Source organism: Argiope bruennichi, chromosome X1 (assembly GCF_947563725.1).
Source record: "Argiope bruennichi chromosome X1, qqArgBrue1.1, whole genome shotgun sequence".
NCBI classification, from domain to species: Eukaryota; Metazoa; Arthropoda; class Arachnida; order Araneae; family Araneidae; genus Argiope; species Argiope bruennichi.
This window is the reverse complement of record NC_079162.1, coordinates 105741503-105762373: the sequence shown is the minus strand read 5'-3', so window position 1 is coordinate 105762373 and position 20871 is coordinate 105741503. Positions and strand designations below refer to the sequence as shown.

At 26.9% G+C, this 20871-nt stretch overlaps 1 long non-coding RNA gene across 2 annotated transcripts in view; it reads left to right on the top strand.

Annotated features, from left to right (window-relative positions):
- LOC129959132 (uncharacterized) overlaps positions 1 to 20871 on the top strand; it is a 114922-nt gene that overhangs the window by 71233 nt on the left and 22818 nt on the right. For both annotated transcript variants that reach the window (XR_008783408.1, XR_008783407.1), the window contains exon 5: positions 9287 to 9398. This is a non-coding gene — a long non-coding RNA (uncharacterized LOC129959132). The remainder of the gene's footprint in view (positions 1 to 9286; positions 9399 to 20871) is intronic.

Here is a 20871-nt window from a genome sequence, read left to right as displayed (position 1 = left end):
AAAGCAGGTTTGTCCACTTTGGGGACAGTTAATAAGTGGTGAGAAGACTATGGTCCTTTCGATCGTTCTTTGGGCCCCTTGGTTAGTTCAGCTCTCTGTCTCAAATGTAATGTCTTTAAAAGACATTATAAATAATGATATTGTAAAGTAGTTAAATGCATATAAATTTTTCAAGATGAAAAGTTTCAGACTGTCTAACTATTTCAGCTTTAATCGTTTGAAACAAATTACTTAGGTGAAATTCTTTCTTCGAGACAGTGCCGAAAAATAAAAAGAAAATTGAAGGTAAGATTCAATTTTAATTACTTTTTATTTAAATGTGCTTTTCATTTGAATGCAAATGATTTTCAATAACAATTTTGCTTTCCCAGGTTACATTTATTCGGAAACTCTGAATTTTTTTAAAAAAAATTGCTTTATTCGAGCAAAACATTAATAAAAAAAATCAAGTTATCAAAACCGAAATCTTCAAATCTGAAATGACTTTTATTCTTTTATATCAAATTAATGCTTTTTTCCGAATTTATTTATAATGCAAACATATTATAGTTTTTGTGGATTTTTTAATTAATGTATCCATGAGAAGAATAACAGTACAAGTTCAAATTCCGCATTATTTTTTTTTATGAATCGATTCGATAAATTTGGAATTGAATTTTGTGGACAAAAGCAATGTTACAGCAGTCTCCACGTTTTGAATTTATTACCAGGCTGTCTTACATATGAAGGAGTGAGGGGGAAAAAAAGGGCATCAATCTGAACTTGATAATCTCGAATTGAGAATTTTGAACTGGTATTGTTTCTCAATTAAATGAGAGCTGCTTAAACATCGGTTTCAGTTTCTTCAGTTCTTCACCTTGATGCATTGCACACAGCATAATTCAAAGAAATATATACACACCCCTCCCCTCAAACAGAATTCCTACGAATCATCGAGGAAAAATAAATATCCCAATAAAACAGGAAATGTCCGCACAATGAAATAAAAGAAAAGTTGCAATTCCAAAAATAGCCAGTAAGACTTTCTATAATTATTTGGCTTTCAAATTTAGAGCAAAGCAAAATACATAGAAAGAAGTGAAATTCCACTTAGGTTATAAAAAACTTTAGTTTATAGTTAATTCTTAACAAATAATTCAATGCAACAGTTCAGAGCAAAAAAAAAAAAAAAAAATGTTAACATAGAGAACAATAGTTATAGAAAAAATTTTATAACACTTCCGCGAAGATAAAAAAATCCACAAATATTAAATTGTTGTCATTTAAAATATTCTTTTAAAAAAGATAACAAATATGTACGAAATTTTGGTTTTGTTACAGTTGGCTGCTGTTAAATCCTCCCCTATAAAGGACTAGCATAAGTTTTTTTTTATTACTTTTAAAAAATATCGTTTGATAAAAGTATAAACAGAATTACTATTGAAACAATACAAATTATCTTTTTTGTGTATGAATATCTTTTTACTAATCGTGTTTGTTTGATATTTAAATCATTTTTCTATTTCAAAATATTATTCCTTTAAATGTTCTGCAAAATAGTAAATTTTAAGAAGAGTTTTGATTTTCGGTGAGATTTTATTTCTTTTGGGCATACAATCCTTTGATTTTAAAAGATAAAACAAAAATTCGGTGAAGTAATTAAAAAAAGAATATACCAGTTTCCTTGGTATACAAACACTCTAGTGCAAGAAAAGATACCCTACATTTTACAGCAGTTTAAGCATTTTTAAATACATCTGTTAATTTATTTTCATCTTTGGTATTTAAGAATGGAATATAAGGAAAATTATTTTGGGGATTTTGTACTGAAAGAAAATATGCAGCTGAATTGAAATTTCAAAAATATTATAAAGATAAATGTGGAGATTGCCGTTTATACTGCTTCGTTCACATTTGTAAAGAGAACACATATTTTGACAAGCGATTAATTTAGTATGTTTGATTTTAACTAATATTAAATGTTTAACTATTAATAAACTAAATATGTAAGAACTTCTGTTACTTTGAATGCGGAACACCATCTTAACAGTAATTGTGCTTGGCTCACTATTTCTAGAACGTAAATCGAACGTTTGAAATTATCCGCACCTCGTCTGACAACCTTATAAGTTAGCCCCTGGGTTAAATACTTTTCATTCATATGTTCTTTTTTGTTTACAATATGTTCACTGCTCATTGCTTTTCTATTAGTCTGGACAATTCCAAACAATTAGCTAGTCTTTTTTTACACTTTAGGAAAATTAGGACATTGAAAAGTAAATATAATGACAATAATTATGTTTTAACTTTTTGATACAATGCAGAAAATCGACAAACATTCATTATAATGAAACAAAACTAATTCTTATCCGTTATAAACACCCTGTATCGTAAATGAAAAATGATAATAAAAATAAAAAAAAAGACTTTAAATATCATGGAACCTTTTCCTTGTTACATTTTACAGCCAACATATAAAAATATATTCTTTATTATGCAAACTTGATAATATATATAAATGTGCCTAGTATCGCAATCTTCTTTTTAATGCTTTCACTTCGAAAATTTATAAAAAGTTCACGATCAACAAGAAAAAAAAACGATAAAATGTATGGAATTTCATAATTTAATTAACACTGAAGTTATTCGTGGATAAAGACAAAACATGCTCTCTTGTATTATTATAATCTTCGACTTTTGAATGCCTGAAAGCCAATAATTTAAAAGAAAAATAATTTTTGTTACTATAAGAATAATTTCATTAATTTATTTCTTTTGAGGTGGATGAGGCAGTATTACTATATATAATACTTTTTCATGTCATAACAATCATACATACATATAATTGATGTGACACGAAAAACTTGGTTTCTACATTGGAAATTATTGCTTGATTTTCAGAATGTAATTTAGTTAATTGAATTTTTATTAATAGAATTTTAGTAAAAATACATAAGAAATTTTTAGCAATAGACTTTAGGTAAGGTATATAGTAATAGGTAATACGTAGACTTGAATATTATAAGGATTCTCAACTTTTTGCCAACGGAGACCAAAATTTCAAATCGCTATTGCTTCCTTTAAGAAAAATTAGGGATTTTGATTAACTCATTTTCGGTTTTTCTATTTTCAGAAAAGAAGTGAGGGGCGGGGGTTCTTTTTTGTTGTTTTATGCCTTCATTAGTAGACAAGCCCTAGCATTTGAAAATCACTGCTTTGATATAACGTTTGAGGGATCGATCGCAGTTTGAAAAGTTTTTCGAAATCAAGGAAAATAATTCTACATTTAAAATGATTGCTAAAAGAACTATAAATGTCATGTTACTGGACTTTATCAGGGTGATCATTCAACTTGCGTTTATTCCCACTCGCATGATTTCAAAAACAAAATTATTTTTTCAAATGCTAAAAATCCCAGATTTACAAGGAAAAACAAAATTATTTATTCAGCCGAATCAAAAAATCATCCGCTTAAGCAACTTGTAATGATTCGTCAGTACAGAGAAGGAATAAGAATAAACAAACAGTTTCGTGCGAATCGAGCGCTTCTTAAAATCCAGACAGGTGATCTGACTGTCACATTCAGCTGCTTTTGTCAAAATCTGCTCACTCCACTCCTGGATCAAGAATAGACAGATAATTTCCTTTTTATTTTTGCTGTATTTTTCCTCTTGAGCAAGATATTTCTTCTGTCTATCTGTGATTAATTGGTATGCCGAGACCGAAGCTATAATCATAAGTTGATGAATAAAACATGGAGCTTATTCTTGGCATTGACCTCACTTTGGCTAACGGCGATCCTCTCTGGATCTGGAAAGGTCACCTCTGTTTTCACTAAGCCCCTGTGAGCGAATTTAGCTGCTTTTTTTGTTCTGTTTTTGCTATTTATTTGCTGAAAAAAGAGTTTCACCATACTAATCATGTTCGGATACTCATTAATGAAATCATTTTCGCTTTTTTTTACGAAAAGTGTTGACATGATTTTGCTACCTTTGATAGGTCAGAAAAATCTGGATTTTCAAATAATAACATGAATACATCTACAAAAATGATCAATGAGTACATAAAGAGGTGCAAACTAGTAAAAATGTAATAAATAGTATAATTTTTGATTGTCGGTACGGGTGAATTTTTCTCTCACTGTTTCTATTAGAATTATTATTTTTTATTTTTTTTATTTATTTGTTTGAAAGTATAATCTGGAGTGACACAATAGACTTCAGATTTACGCAAAGAAAAAGTATTAAAGAACTACTTAAACAAATGATTCCTTTTTAACCCATTCACTGCCAGCGAAATTTATAAACGCTTAATTTTACCGCAGATAGACCCTTTTCTACGAGATCATTCTGGAAGACCCTTTTCTACGAGATCATTCTGGAAGACCCTTTTCTACGAGAATTCTGGATTAAATCAGATTGATTTAAAAGGGAAAATTTTAGTAATTATTCATAATAATAATTTTTTTTTAAATCTTTATCTAAAACTAAAGCATTTATTGTTAAATATATTTGAAATATTACAAAGATCTATCATTTCACATTCATTGAAAATTTTGATATTTTAATGCATAATAAACCTTTAATCATATTAGTTAACAGTTTACATTATATATTATTTTAAGAGTTTATTTAATATTATATATTAATTCGTAATTTTATATTTTATTTATTTATATTAGTATTCTATATTATTGAAATATTCATAATATTTTAATTCATAATTTAGAAACTTTCTTAGTTATTAACAATGGCTGTAATTACACTTGCAGTGTATATTGAAGTTAAGTTAAAAAAATTCCAGTTGGTAAAATGTAATCTATAATTTAAAGAAAAAAGGTAGAACATGTTTTCGAACTCTGTTTGCTATTTTATCGTATAATGTCTTTGAAACTCTAGAATTTTATATCCTCTTGTTCACTATTCTTTAAACAGTTTTTAATTTTTTAGAATCACCAGAAAATGCATGATAAAATACAGAAAAATTTAAAATATATTTAGTTTTTTTAAATAAAATGCATGTTATATGAAATTAAATTAATACCATTGTAATAAAGCTTTACCTCATTCGAGAATTATGTGTAAAAAAAGATTCCCAACCTATAAAAATTAAAGAATTTTTTTTTAAGTAGGGGTTGCCAAAATATCTATATGATGTCAAAAAGTAATTTTCATTTTATAAACGTTTAATATTGAAAAAGAATATCGGCAAACACGTATAGCACATGATTGGAAGGCAGACACAATTTCCCCCAAAGCGTTTGATATTGAGAGAATGCAACTGTTAATCAAAATTATGAAATCTGTTTCATTTCAAAACGGAACATTCTCTCAGAATGCTTAAATATTATACCCTCAACTTGCTCTATTCTTTATCATAACTGAATTACTGCATATTTGCTAATTATACGCAAGTGGAATAACTTACCTACTTAATGTAACCGAATTTTATCTTAGATTCTTAACACAGTAATTATTTGTATGCAGCCAAATATGTTTATTCTAATGATAATCAAATATGTTTGAAGTAAATCATGATTAACTGAAGGGAATCAAATTTTCATTTATGGAACATTTCTTAATAGTTTAAAGATATCATTTAGAGTTTAACCCTTTAATTAGCAATTGGTGAAAATCGGAAGTGTAAAAAAAAAGTGGATGCACATACTAAATTACTAAGATATATTTAATGTATTTACGTGCTCTTTGATTTTTTAATTAATTAATTCTTTATGATAATTAATTTATTTTCATTATTACGCACACATCTATCTATAAGCTCTGCTTACAACACTCAGATAAAGCATTTGGAATTTTAGTTCTCCTATAAGAGTCAATGAAAATAAGTTGCTTTTAAACAACCATGCCAAATAAAAGGTTAATCTTTAAGTAATAAAAAAAGTAATAATACAAATTAATAAGTAATAATTAAAAGTAAATAAATAAAAAAAATTATTTAAATTATGAAAAATGAAATGATGACATTTTTTTAATTATGGAAGATGCTATTTCTATATAAATTTCTTTTTTTTAAGGCCAACGATCTGTAATAATCTGTTTTATTGCCTATTAACTTGCAGTTAATTGAATTTCTCTTATATCATTCATAATGATGCAGAATGTATTACAAGTTGACATCAAAATACAGCAAAAAAACCTGACCACTATATCTTTAGATCAACGCCCACTTTTAACACGCCAACCAGCCATAAAGACGCTACTGAGTCAGCGAGAAACGTATTTTGGGAATCATAAATTCAATTTAAAAGTTCTGGATATCGTTGATAAAGAATTATTGTCAATAAGTAAAATCTCTTTTATGATAAAGTTTTTCGTGTCCAATTTTGGTACTGACGCAGATTATTAATAGACAATTCATTAATTTTTGTAGTTTGAAATTTATTTATTGGAAGATATCAATGTCAAAAAAAAAGAAGGAAATTCTTATTATCTATATAAATATTTCTCTTATGTGGCTCCCAAAAAACGTTTTATTTAACTACACGATTTGGCAACACTGCGGGTGTCACCATGTGATTTGTCTTTCAAAATATAGATAAAGACTATTCGCATTTTAACTATTTACTGCTATTATTCAAATATAAATCTTAGCTGTACTATTACCTATTATCGAAGCAAGAAAGAAAACGAACTCAACAAGCAAATGAAAACGAGAAGTAAGGGCAAATGAAAAAGATGAAGATTCATTTATAAGAAGACCCAATCGAAATAAATGAAATAAAGATGTATACATTTTAGATTACAGAACGAAATTTCCAAACTACAGAAGAATCATCAAGTAATTTCGCTACTTAGAAGTATAGCTAACAACTGAGAATGTTCTATCATTATTGCTGAATAATGATAGAACATGTCTTATCATTATCTTTTTGTGATAAGATATATTCATCAAAGCTGGTTGATATGAATAAATTAATCTTATTAATACTCGCCGTCTTCAACGATTATTTCAATTTTGTTAACATAGTGTCGACTAATTTTTATGAAATACATCATATTAAAACGTTAAAAAATTAACATTAAATTCCGTTTTGATTTTTAAATATCTCCGAATTATATGTTCTTTCTAACAACAATTATATATATATAACCAAAAAATTTTTATTCTAGAAATTAGATTATTTAGTATTTTTAATAATTGATATAAAATTAATGTTAACAGTTCTTGAATTTGAAATATATTTAAATTTTTTTTGTAATAATGAATGTATTTAATTCATAAAATTGGCTTTTTGCTTAATTGTGCTAAGATGTCGCGCAATAAGTTCCTTATCGCAAATCTTAAAACTGTTAATCCTAAAACTTTTATTTCCTGTATTTTTCACTTTTATAATTTTCATTAAAAAATAATATATTTCATAATAAAAATCTTACAACTCTTAAACTCCTGCATTTTTCACTTTTTATAATTTGCATTATAGTTTAATTCGCTTTCAAAATGCTAACAAAAATAAAAATAAAAACCCTTTTTCATGGTCAATAAACTTAATTCAGTTCTGAGGTTAATTAAGGCATTATAAGCAACTGAATTAACCTCAATGATATTTTTTTATTTTATTTATTTTTATTTATTTATTTTACAACAGCTGTACTAGGACGCAGCGTTTTCATTTTAGAGAGCGAAGGGAGCAATGTCTCCGTCACAAACCTGGGAGGATTGATAAGCAATCCTCCGGGGGGTTGGCAAGCCATGGGCGAAGATCCCTACTATTTAAGAAATTCATTTAATATTTAAAGCAATACATTGGAGTACAATACCACTGTAAAAAAAATTAAAATTATTTATAACAAATATTCAAAGATAACAAATAACAAACCGTATAGGGTTTGAATAAATAGCAAATTGAATTTTTTTCAGTAAATAAATAAATAACTATGTATTACAAACAAAACAAAAACTCTTGTAACTGTTAGAAATTACTTAAACAGCTATAAGAATTTTTTGAAGACTCAAAATAAGGACGGATTCATAACAATCTTTAAAATAATAGTTATCAACTGTTAAAATTTAGTTAATGTTACTAAACAGAAAAATATATTCAATTATCTCATTTTTTCTTTATCATTTAAGTATAAAATAGCGTATAAATTCCCAATGATGACTTTTTATACAGTAAATAAAAATTATTTAAGACTATTTTTCAAAACATTCTAAACAAATGGTTAAGTAAAGGTACAAACATGAATTTCAAGGTTTTTGTTTTTAAAAAGGAAAATTTAAAAAAAAAAATTTAAAATAATTTTAAAACTGAAAAAATAATTATTATTATTTTAATTCATACTAATATTTTAATAGGTAATTGTAAATATGTCGCATCAATCGCTTCTTCACATTTTTATAAATTTGTTCTCGGCGAGAGCTTTTGAGCAACACTAATCTTTTTCATTACTATTAATTGCCAAATAATTCCAAACTTACAATTTTTAGTTTCATTAGACATATTGGCCTCTTAGATTATAAATTATGAAATCAAGCAAAAATAGTAATGTTTAAAACAATTATGTGGTGAACATTATTTTTATTATTTTTTTAATGTAAAATTATTCTAAATATTTTGCAAATTTTTCTTTTAAGTAGGGTAAATGTCATTAAAATGAAATTAGAATTCTCTCACAATATCACCTCAAAATGAATACATTTTATTAAATTAAAGACAAATACTTTCTAGAAACTAAATAATCATAATAAGAATCAGAATAAATAAGAATCAGATATTTAATTTGTTCCACTGAAATAAAATATAAAGTCATTTTCACATTTTTCATAGTTTCATAAAACAACAATTGTATATGAAGAATCTTGTCTAAAATGGAATAAGTTTAGAAATATATTTTCAACATTTTTAAATCCTTGTACTGAAGAAAATATAGTAGAAAATTCGAATGTTTCTCTTAAAGAATATATGAAATGTTTATAAAGACATTTTAATTAAAATACTTCTTATTAACCACATTACGCGAATTTATTATCTTTCCTTTCGTTCCCTTTCCTATATTATATTAAAATAATTAGAAATAAAAATAATTTAATGCCATATTATATGTTAACAAATAATAATTATAATTAATTACAAAAGTTGATAATTGAATACAGCGATCGTTAATTTGTTGTTTTGTAAAGTCTAAAGATTTTTCATATATCATCACATTTTAAAATAATTACACATTCAATAACGAACTAAATAGTCACAGGACAGGGTATAAGCTTGTAATTTTTCTAATTTTATCTTTTTGTTTTTATCAGAGAAGGATGTTAACTTTTAGCATTTATTTCTTGAACTTTTCAGGAAATCCCAATGATTGAGAAAAGTGTCATGACTATGCGAAAGATGGCGCCACCACTCAGAATTATTTTGGTGAATTCATAATCTCTTGGAAAGGAAGACAATCCAGGGAAAGGTAAACATTTTGTGGTATCAATGAAGAATACAGTCTACTTAAAATTAGTTAATAATTCTTTACGTTATTAAATATAATAACAAGAAAAATAATTTAATTTGCTTTTGCTTCAGAAATACTATCTCAAAATAAAACATTATTTATTACTGTAAAAAAAGCTTTCTTTAATTAAATCGCTCACATATTTCTCATTTTTTATAAAATTAATTGTTTTAAAAATAAGGTTTCTTTCTAAAATCTGATTTTCTTATCATTCTATTTTCTTATATTTTTTATAAGAAGTTATTTTTAAATATATGATATTTAAATGAAAAAGAGTTAATTAAAAAACATCAAATAACTCATTTCATATTTGCTACAAATTTTTTTTGTAGTATAAATTATGATCCTTATTAGGAAAAATCGAACTCAAATAGAACGATTTGATGAAAGAAATATGACAAAAGAATGTGGAATTCCATATGTTAATTGTAGAAATCAACAAAAAATTTTTAAGTTAATTTTTAAAAATTATTGATGGAAAAAAACTTATTTCTACAGAATATGATTTCATTATAATATGCCTTGAATTAGTTAAATATTTTTACTACGTATTTATTAGGAAATCAATTCAAAACAATTTATATTTTCCGATTTATAATAATGATATGTCTTTTTGTTAATATTCAATAAAATATGATGAGAAATATTTTTTTAACTGCAGATTTAGACCTCTTGAATTTAATCTTAAAAATTCTATAACTTTTTTAACAAGAAATATAAACAACTAAATGATTTAATATGTGGATAAGCCAATCTATTTCTTCTAGATTAGCAAGAAAATACAAACATTTTTAAGTTTAAAAAAGTAATCTTAAACCAGTATTGCTCAATCAGAATTATCTAAGAAATTTTCAATTGGAAAAATAAAAGCAAAACATTCGGAAATCCTTCAACGATAATTAAGTTAGGAGTTGTAATCTATTAAGTCATGCTTAGGAGTTAATTAAGTATCTGTTTTAGAATCTCTTCTATTATAAATAACGATCAATCTTTGCATTATAAACGATAATAGAAATTATTTTTTCATTTTTTTATGAAATGAAACCAATTAACTTTTTATACTCAAAGTATTATTAAATATAATTATCAATCATCTCGGTTTAATTAAAATATACATATTCTATATCTTGACATTTTTACTTATTTATAATTTAAACTCTTCGAATTATTAATTTGTAGACTATTTTTAGTTGATTTTGGGCGTTCTCTTTAAACCATGTTCGTAAATATAAAAATTTCATGTAAAAAATTAAAATTTTAAACTTAAAGCTTTCTCTTGACATTCAATTTTCTATTTATTAGAAGTAATACTGTTTTATAATATAATACAGAATTATTTTTCTTTTCGTTCTTTAACTGCAATTTTAAGATATGGGTTTCACTGAACATTTTAGTTAATTTTTTCCTACTGATGTTTTCTGAATACATTTATACAAGGAATTCAGAAAATCTTCAAAATTAAATTCAGATTAATTAATATAAGTCAGGGGAGTGTTATAGAAAATAAAGCTACTACTAGCAGCCAATGAAGAAACTGAAATCCTTAATCACTGATTAAGATAAGAAAAATTGGTTCTAACAAATTTCATGTTTTTTTTCGCTCAGCTGTTTTATCACCAGAATTAAAATTTATAAAATTAACGAGCCAGTCATCTTAAATAGAGAGTTTTGCACTACTGAAACATTTGGAAAATCTACTGAAACATTTTGCTTGAAGTCCATTATTCATTTTCGATTGGGAGGTATTACAATAAACTCAGAAGACACATAATTTGCCTGTCTAATAAATGAAACAATAAAAACTTAAAAAAAAAAAGAAAAAAAAAATCGTTTTTTTACATTTGAAAATTAACATGAGAACAATATATATTGCTCTGTTATATTAATCCAAATGTGTTTACTTTTCAAATGACAATTTCTGTTTCCTTAGAATAAAATAATACTAATTTTATTTATAATTAGCACTGATTTTAAAAAAAAATCAGGCATTCATTTTCATCCGCATCAAAAATTTGAAAATTGATACATTCCGGAAATTTATCACTATTCAGTTAAGACCTATGATTTTAAAAAGGGAAGGGAATAGTGGAAATTTTCAGAAAAGTCAACTTTCAAAGATTTTACAAATTATTAAACAAGTTAAACTGATTAAATTCATAAAAGAAATTGATAAATCAAATCAAATGGATAACTAATAATCTATTTTTCATTGTGTTAATGATAATCATACAGAATTTAAAAAGCATTTCCTTAGGAGAAAGAAAGAAACATGCAGCTAACTTCGCAAATATTTTCATAGTAATTTTACAACTAACAATACAACTATATTTTCTACTATCTTACAGGAATCTAAATCTACAGAATTCTACAGTCTTATAGAAATCTAAATTATTTTTTATGAAGTTATGAGTAATGATTTTTCACAAATTAAAAGGAATAAGCATGAGTGGATATTTTTTTTTTGAATTCCATAAAATGTTCTAAATGGAATCATTTTGTTAAAAATGAGAAAAGTTTTTACAATTTTGCCTCACTATATTTAAATGACAAAATTATTATAATTAGCGCCATTAATTGTATTATTACAATTAGCGCCATCAATCTGCATACTATTTTAAACAATATTATGAATAAATATACAATTCTGCAATATAATATATCTATGGGATATGAGCATTTTCAATCATATTCTATAATAGGCATTTCCTTTCAATTAGAAATAGTGTATCATTTACTAAGAAACAAAACTAAGCTTTTAACTGTAAATATATTCAACAGTTATGATACTGTTAGTTATTATTCAGTTAACACATTTTTTCTGATCTATTTGATTTTTCTCATGAATAAAAAATAAATAAAAAAAATAGAATGGTACAAAAACATTTGATTGTCTAAAGTTGTAGAGTGCCGTACATCTTTAATATAAATCTGCGCTTTGATATACAACACCGTCCATGTGATAATCCTACGGGTTTTATATAGTGAAAAGCACCATTCTAGTGCACATAAAGTGACAAGCGAATCTCTGCTTAGACGCTTCTCCGCGTGGCCCAAACATGACAAACCAAGCCCAACCATCACGCTTTGCACAATCCGTTAAATCTCTGTCACGGAGAGTGACTCCTTTGTTCTATGAATCGCCGCAGCTCAGCGTGAGATAATGGATAGCGTGAAGATTATTTCGTCCAGCACGCGCGGCTTGACAATCACCAGATAAGAATTCGCATCTACATCGCTGCAACATACCAGCCAAGTTGCACGGTTTTCTTTCTTCCCCTTGCAGGGCCCCAAACGCTTTATTGGTACAATCACCACCATTTTTGTTTCAATAGCTGCAGCATTTTTGAAATTTTTAAAAAAGTTTACGACTGCTAGGGTGACCACATTAACATTTCTATAGGATTCAATTAATTTTAAACGCCCCATAGTTTTCAGAAATAACTGGTAATTTCGACCAATATTGATTTTTAATTATTGAATAATTCTGAAAAACAGAAAGTTACATTTCAAATAAGAAAGATAATTGAAGATAGATAACTGATGTTCAACACAAAAATATTTTTTATAGTAATTGAAAGTAGATTAATTAAGTTTTTTAAATTACTGATGTTTTATTCTAAATATAATTAGTTTTTAATAACGTTTATTATAAATAATTGATGCATTATGAATTCAAATTAAACAATCACCAAATATTAAAAATAAACAAATAATTTCCAACCTCTTTTAACCCTCTTGGGTTATTCGGACTACTTTTAATCGCCATTTAAATGCTATAAATCAATTCCTCTTGGAATGAAACAATGAAAAAGAATAGTTTTATTCAATGATTTAATTTTAAAATGTAATTCAATTATTTTTCAATAATCCAGACTGCCAAATTGTATGAAATAATTAAGGTACCATTTCAACATTAACAGAATTTAAAAGGTAAAATTTTACAACGAATTTAATTTAGATTTTAAACACGTTGCTCCAAAAATTCTTTAACATTGACTTGAACTTGAATATTATTTCCTTACCTATTTATGCATCCATCAACTTAGAGCGAGAAGTCGCCAAACATTTAAGTAGATTTTTGTGATAAAGACTATCAATTTCTGGTAACCTAAATTTCTATTCGTGCCAATTTTCCATCAGTTGAGAAATATTAAGTTTTCTTGCAAGAAATGATCGATTGAAATTGCCGTAGCATTTGCAGTTGCAGAGTGATCCGAAAAATTTCCTACACTTTAAAAGTTTACCGTTTTACAGAAGTTTTAATGTGTCATTTTTTTCCCTCCCTGCCGAAGCGGTAATGCTTAAAATTTGAGAGCCTGAGTAAGGAAACATGTGTTGCATAGGCTAATGAGACTTTCACTCTTTGAAAGAGTTGCTTTTATGCAAGAAGAAAACAGAGACACACAGGACAGTGCAGCAGATGTGGGTTTCCTTTTTGAAGCGGTGAAGCTAAAAGCTGCAGTTTAAAGAGAAAACAAATTCACTTACACATCCTCCTACAAACCATCCTTCATAAAATATGAAGAAACTTTACCACACATATGCTTAATTCATTGCTGGTCTTTTTTGTTTGCCAATAGATGAAGTATTAAAATCGTTTTCCGTCGAACAAATTGCTTCACATTACAAAACCTGCCAAATGTATGGCACTAGTAAAGAAAGATATCTAAAAGAACAATTTTATATGCTGCTTAGTGAAAATAATAGCAAACTTAAGATAAATTTCTTGAACAATGAAAGTATGCGTTTTAATATGTAGTAATTTTTTTCAATAAAGATATCATTGTTATAAATGCAATTTTTTTTTGTATATTTATAAATTTTTTTCATGCCTAAAATCATTTATGTGATGCATTATTTTATGAAATATGAATTTGTTTTAGCATCTGCCTATGTAACGCGACATTCGTCTGTATAATAAATAAACTAATTTTAACTGTTTGTTTAGGAAAATAATACTAACTTTCTTAAAAATTAACACTAATGTTTTTAAAAAAATCACTTACTTTGATTTTAAAATATCATTGTTATCAATGCATAGTTTTTTGTCTATTTATGGACTTTTTTCATTCTAAAACCATTTATGCAATGCATTATTGGATAAAACATGAATTTGTTTTAGCATCTGCTGATGTAACGCAAAATTCGCCTGTATAATAAATAAACTAACTTTAACGGTTTCCTTAGAAAAATAATATTAACTTTCTTAAATATTAACACGAATTTAAAAAAAAATACTTACTTTGATTTAAAGATATTATTGTTATAAACGCAATTTTTTTTGTCTATTAATGGACTTTTTCACGCTAAGACCATTTATGTTATGCATTATCAAAAACACATTTTGATAATGCATAACATAAATGGTTATGCATTAATGGTTATGTTAATGGTTATTGATTTGTTTTAGCATCTGCCAATGTAACGCGACATTCGCTTATATTATAAATAAATTAATTTTAAAGAGGCTGGAAGGAGTTTTTTAAAAAGCGAATTTTTAGAAAACGTTTCATTTTTTAGATAACTCATGGCTAGCGTAAGTTTAAAAAAAAATCTTCTCTCTCCCTCTTATCTTTGTGATTTCGCAAAAGATATCTTCAGGAATTATTATTGATAACTTAAGATCACTTATGATAACTTAATATTATGTAGTACAATAAATTTTAGTTGAAGTTTCTATCTAATAATGATAAAGGAGATTAAGATAATCCCAGTAATTTCACAAATAATTATAGAATACTGCTTTAAATTTAAATAAAAACCCGATCGATAATGAGAAATTGGACTAATCTGTAATCATGATAAAATATTTATTATGTACATAAAAAAAGGAGAAATTCTGCTTAAATCAGATTTATCAGAGGTTCATTTAAGGGCTTTAGGAAAACAATCAAACAAATATTCTTCAGAACAGGAGAAATAAATTATCAATCAGCTTTATTTTTACAATTGCGATTAAGTATCCCAACAAAAACGGTCCCAACAATTTTTTATTCATTTCTATTTAGTCATTAAATTTGGTTTACAATTAACCTCGCAACCTCCGTAGTTTGGAAAGTTAGAAAGAAAAGCTGTTTGTTTTTCGGAAAATATCATTGGATATTCAGAGCACGTGCCGACAGAAAAAAATCAGCCACCAGGCTTTTCACCGAGCAAATGAGTGGTTGTAGTTGAACTGTCGTGAGAAAAAGATGGAATTTCTTTCTTATTTTTCTCTTCAAGTTGCTAGGACATCAAATTAAAATTATGCCGTGTAGACCATGTTCCACTTAGCTGTCTGAAATGTTGAAATAAATATTTTAGGGGGCGATTTATTAATCTTCATCTGGTCATAATTGAAAAGGAATAAACAGAGTTCAATATGGAGCAAAAAGTTTTAAATTGGTCAGATACAGAATTTTGCATAAAGAAATGTATTTTTTAAAACTTCCCTTTCATTTAGCCATTTTTCTTGTTTCTATGGAATTGTGAAAATCTAATTACATATTCCATCTTTTAAAATAAACGTCAGTGGCATAGATTTTTAGTTCATCATAATTTATAACAGTTTTTATCATAGAATTCAAAATTATCTTGAACATTTTTTTTTTCTGATTCAGAAGATTATATCTTTTTCTTCAGTTTCCCATTTTAAGCTACGATTTTAATATTCACGATTTACTTTTTCTTATAATTCAGGGAAAAATCCTTTGTTTAATATATTTAAAGAAAATTAAAATTTTTATTTTAGCAAAAGAGACAGAATTTTTTTTTAAATGGCCATACGTTTTCTGAATGAAAAAAAAAATTCTGCCTTTTTTTCATCAATTTTTTTTTCTATTTGTACTATTTATGTAGCACAGATAAAGACAATTTTCATTAAAATAATACGATTCTAGTTTACTTGAAATTGTTTTTGAATATTTTTTTGTTTTTAAAATTAAATTATCAAAGAAATTTTATACAAAAAAATTTTAACAGAAAAAAAAATTGTCTTTCTAATTAAAAAAAAAACTATCTAAATAAAAAAAAATCTCCATTTTTTTTATCGTATTTTTTCTGTTTATACTATCACATGTGGTTAAGTATATGTCTATTAAAATAATAAGAATATACAGCACTTGAATTAGTTTTCAATATTAAATTACAAATATAGATGATAGAAGAGATACCAGCTTCTTTATTGGTAGCTGGTAGTAGACTAACAGATAAATTCATTTATGCGATTTTTAATTTTATCATTGATAATTCTTATGCCCTCTTCGAGAAAATAGTGAGCATACAAGATAAGTCAGTAATAAAAGTTATAAAAAGAATCAGCTCTAGGTAAAGTTTTATTTCATATCATCTTGAAAATCAGATGTCTGCTTAATCACAATATGAAGCAGGGTGAGAGGGAGTGACGAATGAGTGCACATACGCCAGTTTCTATTTGCACATTTATGAGTAAGGATGGGTGACGTGTTTGATAATTGTAATTTCTGCTATTCTGTGCAACAATGTTTAAATAAATGCAGCCGGAGGTACCTATTTATGTAGCATTTTATATTCCTATCACGGTACCTGCCACTTCTTAAAGATTATTTTGAAATTCTGATCAGGATCTGATGAGCAATTATTTTAAGTACTGACAAGTTTCTTTCGATATATATACGCGATGTATTACTGAATCGACACCGATATTTGTAACGAGACCCTCCGTAGTTATTCTTTAATTAGAATGTTGTAAAACACACGAGCAATGTTTGGAATAAACGCGCAAAGACATAGAAAGTAGTATCTTTCGAATAATAATGAGAAGGAAGAATGGGATACGCTTTGAAATTAAGGTATATCTATTCTAATTCAGAAGCTTAATGTGCTTCTTCTTTCTGTACATGGGAATTAAAGTAGAATAACAGACCGACCTCACAGAAGATATATGAGCCAGCATAAGGAGTTTCATAAATTTGAAATCTTCTGATAAATGTAATTATTAGATTTCAATCCTATACCATAAAATGAACTAATTGATTCTTAGATATTATTTGAGATTCGTTTCATGTATGTCCAATTTAAACGTGAATAAAACAAATCTGAAATGAATCTTGGATTTCCCTTATTTGAATCGAAGCGCATATTTAAAATTGCATTTTGATAAAAGACGTGTTTTATACAGGAAATTAAACGATTTGATTGATATTAAGCATCAAAGTATAATTCATAAGAACCATAAGCTCTATTAAAGCTTACTATTCCAGAGATTTCATACTAATTCCGCATTTCACACCATTTCGTTATGTACTATATCTGAAATTTTTATTTTGGGCAATCTTATACATCAGCAGAATTTTTGAAATAACATTTACTTTCAACCATTTATCAAAATGCAAATTCAATTATTTTTTCATAGAAATGATCAAAAAGAGATACTGTTAGATTTAATCAAACACCCTGTGTGCAATAAATCGAAGTAAATATTGGTGAAACTCAGATTCTGAAAAATAATAAGACGTATGCTACGTTTGGAAAGAATAAAAATTACGTTTGAAGAAATTTACTGTTTGTATATTTATATAAGGAATTTATATCTTCCTTTGGGCTTATTTATTTATTACTGAAAACTTTCTTGCTTTATTTTCAATAAAGCAAGAAAATGCTTGCCAGATTTTTGAGTTCCATTTAAAATTTTCCATTGAAAATGCGTTTATTAAATTTTGAAGATTTATAAAAGCCTCGGAACGACACTGAAAGTGTACCCAACCAAACTCTAAACCCCCTTTTGAAAGAACTCGGTTTGCGATCGAAAATAATGTTCCAATATGGAAAAAGAAAAATGGTCATCCTTCTTTTTGAATAACAAAGAAGACTGAAGAAAAGAGCATATAATAATCACTAAAAAAAGAAGAGTTTTGTTTGAAGCAAAACTTTCTCTTCCCAAGATGCCGATGCATGTAGAGATCCAATGCACACATCCTTGGACCCAGAACTTTTCTGTTAAAGATAGCCATAAATCATAAGCACTACTGTATAAGCTGCGGATGCCGAAAACACCATTTATCATTATGGAAGAGGGGTAGAGATCAAAGGAAAGAATGAGAAAAAAATATTCATCGTTCTGTCCTCTACAATTTCTTGTTTATCGCTCCGGAGAAAGATTTTTTTCCTTTCCGATCAGAAAGCGGAAGTCTGGATAGAGGACAACTTCATTTCGGAAATGTCCGATTTTACATTGTGCTTCCAAGAAAATCGAATTGTACCCTTTTTCCCCATGTATTCATTTAGAGGAAATGAAACGTGGGAGGTTTTGAAATCATCAATATAGCGGCGAAATCTACAGAAGGATATGAACTACCAAAAGAAGTTACTCTTAGCCAAAAAGATTCTATCGATTTAATGTATATTCTGTGAGTAGACAGAATGCATTTCAGTATGTTATTTCATTTAATTTTGAAAGTTTCATCGCTGTTATAAAGTTCTAAGACAGGAAAATAAATTTATGATAAATAAAAAGAAAAAAAAACATAATTTGAAATCGTGCAAAGAAAGATAAAATTTTAAAAGGATTTTAGGATTTCACCACTGAATTAAATTTCAAATCTACTACTTCGCATAGATTTTGTACCCCATCCTGTGAATTTTAATCCCCCCCCCGTTTGTTTTCAACTATTCATTTTGCGGTTAGAAATCATAAATAATTATTTTTTCTGAAATCTTGGGTTTTTTTTCTTTTTCTTTTTTTTTTCAAAAATAATTGTTTTTTCGAAATTAAAAAGTTAAATTGCTTCTTTAAATTGTATGCTGGATAACAAAAAAATAAAAAAAGCAACAAAATACATTTCATTAGAGTCGAATAAAAACATTCGAGACCCACCTGTATAAACTTCTAATTTTTAAGCGCTCTCTGCTTGACCTTGAGAAATCATAATTTGGGTAAAAACATGCCAAAAATAACCCAGTGCACCATGATTTCTGTAAATAAAAGGATGGTGTTTTCAGTTTTTGTATCGCTTATAAAATTAATATAAAAATAACATTGTTAATTAACTAAAAACATAAGTTCAACTGTCATAACTATCATTTGAAGCTTTAAAAAATTTGTATCATTTAATTTATAAGTTAAGCTATGTTACTTTGTTTCAGGAATGTATAGAAACATCCTTCCATGTAATCTCCATTCCCTTATTGATTTTATATGTTGTTAATTTAAATAATGAATATATTAATTGATTCAATAGTGTTTTAAGGTAATACAAGATCTTCAGACAAAGTATATGAATAGGCTCACTACTCTTAAAAATCATGTTTACATATCGTAGTTTAGCCGTTTGGCGACTTTTTTCAAGCATTATTTTGCAAAATTTGGCGACGGGTATCTATTTTGTCGATAGTAACCCTTCGCGGAAATCGGTAACTTGAAGTAAAGGACATCCATCATTGTGGGAGGCTTTTCCACAAGTCTGTGTCGATTTCAGGAGCTATGCATAGGCTCTGATGATATAACACAAATGTAAGATTATGCATTTTATTTTGAAACTTTAAATACTTCCTCAAAACTTTTAACAGCACAAGTCCGAATCCGAGGGCAAATAATTAATAATGCAAACATAGGAGATTTCACTCCAATCTATAGTTTGGAATAAAGTGTTCGAAGTTTCTTTGTGAGAATTTAGCGTTAGATATTAAAGAAAAATATAGATACATACTTCAGAGGAAAAGTATTGAGATCTTTCCGCAATCACCATGTTGGAGAAAAGAAACAGAACTTAGCATAATACAAACTGTAAGAAAATTTTGTAACTAACCTGTTGCTTTTCAGATAGATTACAAGAAAAAAGAAGAAAGAAAGCAATAGCAGAGGAAAGGTCATTTTAGTTTTATCCTTATTAGCAAACTTCTGAGCATTTAAAAAAATACAAACAATAAATGGCGATTAGAGCGCTTTGTTAAATGCTCTCCAGAACTTTCATTTGCTGTTGCCTTATTTTTGTAAAACAGATTATACTGGATAATTTGCAAAAACAAGAAATGGCGTCAAATTTCTTTTGTAAAAAGTTTGATATGAATTCGAAATGATTTGGAGATCTTAAATCTTTTAAAATATTTCTGATTTTCTGTAAGTTTTTACTGTATAAGTGTATTTGTATGAGTCTTTTATAAAATTAGCCTTTTCGATTTCATCGATGTTAAAGAGAGTTTTTTTAATATAATTCAAACGCTCAAATTTATTTCAATGAGATGCATAATTTTCTCGACAAATATATTTATGAACTGTAATTTTCGCGATTTAATTTCGAAAATATATAACGATTAGAAAAAAATAGAACTTAGCTCACAAATATTATGTCCACATATATACAAGGTGCCCTCTTTGATCATGGCCAAATAACTAATTTTTAAAGAAATAGGCCCGTGCGTGTATATGAAAAAAAAAAATGTTTCGAAAGTCATAAGAAATTTTACTTTGTATTAT